The sequence below is a fragment of the Caretta caretta genome, chromosome 11, assembly GCF_965140235.1.
Source record: "Caretta caretta isolate rCarCar2 chromosome 11, rCarCar1.hap1, whole genome shotgun sequence".
Taxonomy (NCBI): domain Eukaryota; kingdom Metazoa; phylum Chordata; order Testudines; family Cheloniidae; genus Caretta; species Caretta caretta.
In genome coordinates, this window is record NC_134216.1 from 59,409,667 (window position 1) to 59,415,671 (window position 6,005).

Here is a 6,005-nt window from a genome sequence, read left to right on the forward strand (position 1 = left end):
AGGGCAGGTAGGGAGCCTGCCTTAACCCCTGGGCCCTGCTGCGCCATTGACTGGACTTTTAACCGCCTAGTAGGCGGTGCTGACTGGAGCCGTCAGAGTCCCTTTTCGACCAGGCATTCCGGTTGAAAACCGGATGCCTGGCAACCCTAGATAGAAGCAATGCAGAACAAATATAACCCAGGCCTTGACCTGTGAAAACGAATGAGGAACATATGGCAACATGAATAAGATAATAAGCAGAATCAGAAGCTCCAGGAAGTGAGAAAGCAGCCACCATAGGACAGGCACAACACAATTTCACTGTACAGCCTCCTCATCTCATTAGTTTGACACCAAGAAACTGTTTTTCTTCTGTAGATAAATATAGCTTTACTATCTAGTGCAACTATGGCAGATGGACTTGGTTAATTGACAGTGGGCCCAATTCAACCCTGTTGTAAACTGCATTGAATTTAAGTGGGTGCAACTCTATTGAATCAGGGCTGAATTTGGTTCATTATGTTTTATTGCAGGAATTTATACCAACTCCACTGCCACACCCTGTGTTACAATATTTAAATGGCATGCCTCAAAGATAATGAGATGTAAGCAGCTTTGCTTTACTATCAAATGAGAGGACTGAAATGCTGAATCTTTCACTATTTCCATTTGGGTTAACGATTTTAATTAATTAGTGTATAGAAACAAATAATTTAATGTCAGTTACACCCCTACTTTGCTTTCTGGTGTTTTGAAACACAGTCTTAAATTCTAACTGTTATTGCTAAGCCCCTTACATGAGAGACTGACAGTCTCTACGTAAAAGAATAAATGGACACAAATCAGATGTCAAGAATTATAACATTCATAAACCAGTCGGAGAACACTTCAATCTCTCTGGTCACGCAATCACAGACATGAAGGTCGCTATCTTAAAACAAAAAAACTTCAAATCCAGACTCCAGCGAGAAACTGCTGAATTGGAATTCATTTGCAAATTGGATACTATTAATTTAGGCTTAAATAGAGACTGGGAGTGGCTAAGTCATTATGCAAGGTAGCCTGTTTCCTCTTGTTTTTTCCTACCCCCCCCCCCCAGATATTCTGGTTTAACTTGGATTTAAACTTGGAGAGTGGTCAGTTTAGATGAGCTATTACCAGCAGGAGAGTGAGTTTGTGTGTGTATGGGGGTGGGGGGGAAGTGAGAAAACCTGGATCTATGCAGGAAATAGCCCGACTTGATTATGTAAAGAGTTGTCACTTTGGATGGGCTAGCACCAGCAGGAGAGTGAATTTGTGTGGGGGGGTGGAGGGTGAGAAAACCTGGATTTGTGCTGGAAATGGCCCACCTGTTGATCACTTTAGATAAGCTATTACCAGCAGGACAGTGGGGTGGGAGGAGGTATTGTTTCATATTCTCTGTGTGTATATAAAGTCTGCTGCAGTTTCCACGGTACACATCTGATGAAGTGAGCTGTGGCTCACGAAAGCTCATGCTCAAATAAATTGGTTAGTCTCTAAGGTGCCACAAGTACTCCTTTTCTTTTTGCGAATACAGACTAACACGGCTGTTCCTCTGAAACCTGTCATTATGCAAGGCACTGCATTTAGCCGTATGGAGTGGAAATCTATCAACTGCATGAAAAAACTTGTACAGATACAGACAGACATCATCTTCCTTTCCAAATGCAAACAGATGGACATCGTACCAAAAGGACTGAAGGTAAAAAATCCATTACAATCTACATACCACACAGACTATGCTGACAGCTTGTGCCTCACGCTCTCAAAGAAACTGCGGAATCACCTGATCAAGATCCTCTACAGCAAACAGGGAAAGATTAAGAATGAGCTCTCAAAAATGGATACTCTCATAAAGAACCAACCTTCCACACAAACTTCCTCGTGGCTGGATTTTACTAAAACTAGACAAGCCATTTACAATGCACACTTTGCTTCTCTACAAAAGAAAAAGGACACTAAACTTTCTAAACTACTACATGCTACAAGGGGCCACAGCAATGGTTCCCTCACCCCACCTAGCAATATTGTTAACCTATCCAACTATACTCTCAGCCCAGCAGAAGCAGCTGTTCTATCTCGGGGCCTCTCCTTCTGCCCCTCCACCCCCACGAACATGATACAGTTCTGTGGTGACCTAGAATCCTATTTTCGACGTCTCCGTCTCAAGGAATATTTCCAAAATACCTCTGAACAACATACTAATCCACAGAGGTCTCCCTGCCAACACTACAGAAAGAGGGATTCTAGATGGACTCCTCCTGAAGGTCAAAACAGCAGACTGGACTTCTACATAGAGTGCTTCCGCCGACGTGCACGGGCTGAAATTGTGGAAAAGCAGCATCACTTGCCCCATAACCTCAGCCATGCGGAACGCAATGCCATCCACAGCCTCAGAAACAACTCTGACATCATAATCAAAAAGGCTGACAAAGGAGGTGCTGTTGTCATCATGAATAAGTCGGAATATGAACAAGAGGCTGCTAGGCAGCTCTCCAACACGAGTTTCTACAAGCCATTACCCTATGATCCCACTGAGAGTTACCAAAAGCAACTACAGCATTTGCTCAAGTAACTTCCTGAAAAAGCACAAGATCAAATCCGCACAGACACACCCCTGGAACCCCGACCTGGGATATTCTATCTACTACCCAAGATCCATAAACCTGGAAATCCTGGGCGCCCCATCATCTCAGGCATTGGCACCCTGACAGCAGGATTGTCTGGCTATGTAGACTCCCTCCTCAGGCCCTACGCTACCAGCACTCCCAGCTACCTTCGAGACACCACTGACTTCCTGAGGAAACTTCAATCCATCGGTGATCTTCCTGATAACACCATCCTGGCTACTATGGATGTAGAAGCCCTCTACACCAACATTCCACACAAAGATGGACTACAGGCCGTCAGGAACACTATCCCCGATAATGTCACGGCTAACCTGGTGGCTGAACTTTGTGACTTTGTCCTTACCCATAACTATTTCACATTTGGGGACAATGTATACCTTCAGATCAGCGGCACTGCTATGGGTACCCGCATGGCCCCACAGTATGCCAACATTTTTATGGCTGATTTAGAACAACGCTTCCTCAGCTCTCGTCCCCTAAAGCCCCTACTCTACTTGCGCTATATTGATGACATCTTCATCATCTGGACCCATGGAAAAGAAGCCCTTGAGGAATTCCACCATGATTTCAACAATTTCCATCCCACCACCAACCTCAGCCTGGTCCAGTCCACACAAGAGATCCACTTCCTGGACACTACAGTGCTAAAAAACAATGGCCACATAAACACCACCCTATACCGGAAACCTACTGACCGCTATTCCTACCTGCATGCCTCCAGCTTTCACCCTGACCACACCACACGATCCATCGTCTACAGCCAAGCTCTGCGATACAACCGCATTTGCTCCAACCCCTCAGACAGAGACAAACACCTACAAGATCTCTGTCAAGCTTTCTTACAACTACAATACCCACCTGCAGAAGTAAAGAAACAGATTGATAGAGCCAGAAGAGTTCCCAGAAGTTACCTACTACAGGACAGGCCTAACAAAGAAAATAACAGAACGCCACTAGCCGTCACCTTCAGCCCCCAACTAAAACCCCTCCAACGCATTATTAAGGATCTACAACCTATCCTAAAGGATGACCCAACACTCTCACAAGTCTTGGGAGACAGGCCAGTCCTTGCCTACAGACAGCCCCGCAACCTGAAGCAAATACTCACCAACAACCACATACCACACAACAGAACCACTAACCCAGGAACTTATCCTTGCAACAAAGCCCGTTGCCAATTGTGCCCACATATCTATTCAGGGGACACCATCACAGGGCCTAATAACATCAGCCACACTATCAGAGGCTCGTTCACCTGCACATCCACCAATGTGATATATGCCATCATGTGCCAGCAATGCCCCTCTGCCATGTACATTGGTCAAACTGGACAGTCTCTACGTAAAAGAATAAATGGACACAAATCAGATGTCAAGAATTATAACATTCATAAACCAGTCGGAGAACACTTCAATCTCTCTGGTCACGCAATCACAGACATGAAGGTCGCTATCTTAAAACAAAAAAACTTCAAATCCAGACTCCAGCGAGAAACTGCTGAATTGGAATTCATTTGCAAATTGGATACTATTAATTTAGGCTTAAATAGAGACTGGGAGTGGCTAAGTCATTATGCAAGGTAGCCTGTTTCCTCTTGTTTTTTCCTACCCCCCCCCCCCCAGATATTCTGGTTTAACTTGGATTTAAACTTGGAGAGTGGTCAGTTTAGATGAGCTATTACCAGCAGGAGAGTGAGTTTGTGTGTGTATGGGGGTGGGGGGGAAGTGAGAAAACCTGGATCTATGCAGGAAATAGCCCGACTTGATTATGTAAAGAGTTGTCACTTTGGATGGGCTAGCACCAGCAGGAGAGTGAATTTGTGTGGGGGGGTGGAGGGTGAGAAAACCTGGATTTGTGCTGGAAATGGCCCACCTGTTGATCACTTTAGATAAGCTATTACCAGCAGGACAGTGGGGTGGGAGGAGGTATTGTTTCATATTCTCTGTGTGTATATAAAGTCTGCTGCAGTTTCCACGGTACACATCTGATGAAGTGAGCTGTGGCTCACGAAAGCTCATGCTCAAATAAATTGGTTAGTCTCTAAGGTGCCACAAGTACTCCTTTTCTTTTTGCGAATACAGACTAACACGGCTGTTCCTCTGAAACTTGACCACATCAAAGTAAATCTCCATTAGAAATTCCTGTCAGCCTGCACCCCTACTGAGATTCAGCACTGACAAGCAGCATGAGTATCTAAACACATTTAACCATACTACCTCCTTTCCAACATGCAAATGGGCTGTTTTTAAGCCTCTTATACCTTCTCACACATTCAAATGTATTGTCTGTTCTTAGGGACAAAATAATAATACTTTGATTCATAGGGAATGCATTTGATATATGGGTCTCAATGGTTTACAACGCAATTTGCATTATCCCCATTTTACTGAGAGGGATACAGAAGCATAGGAATTGAGTGATCTACCTAAGGTTACAGAGCAAGTCAGTCACAGGGTTCGGAATAGAACTCAGAGATCTCTTGAATCCCAATTTCCCAAATTAACCATATTGAATACTCCCCTCATATTCAAAGCACTCCACAAACATTAATTAATCCTAAAACTAATTTCCACAATCCACAGCAGATTTTACATAAATCAAAGAATCACATAAAATCATCATCTTCCCCTTAGAAAGCAGAACAGTGCATGATCCAAACAGGTGATCTGTATTTGATGAGGATTTGCATGGGAAGTGTGTTCAGTACCAGTGATAAGAGATTGAGGTGGAAAGTGATAAGTCAGAAGGGAGATGAAAAACCGCTGTTTGGACCTTTACAATTATGAGCTCCTTAGTAATTTGTTTGTATATGGCTTCTTGGGAAAAGCAATCTATTGTTTTTCTTATACTGTACATCATTTCTTTCCCTCTTTTTTTGATGACGTTAGGATAATAAGGTTGCATAAAGAAAAAAGTACCTCAGTGCCACAGTCAGGGGTCATTGGAGGTGCAGCGCACTGCTACTTCACAGAATGCTCATAGTGATACCTACCCTAGACCAGCAAGACTGACTCTTATGGAGCATCAGGACAGTTAGTTGCTATGCTTGTTATTACTAGTATTACAGGACACTCATCAATACATCCGGCTCAGCGCCAGGTCTCAACTGAGCAAAGACTGAAGTGTACCAAATTAAGTGTGATTCTTCTTGGGATTCTGGCAAGTGGGAACTGAGGATAGTATCAGTAAGTTTATTTCACTTTCAAGCAGGGGCTTAGAAGGGGAAAGAGAAGGCGCACCAAAGTATTTTAATACCCTCGGCTGCATGCTTTACAAATGGAGGCTCTTCGGCTTCACTTGTCAGTGGGTTCCTTTCTCTCATCATCATATTGCATTGGCCTAGGTTACTGTAGCTCTTATCCCACAACACACTGA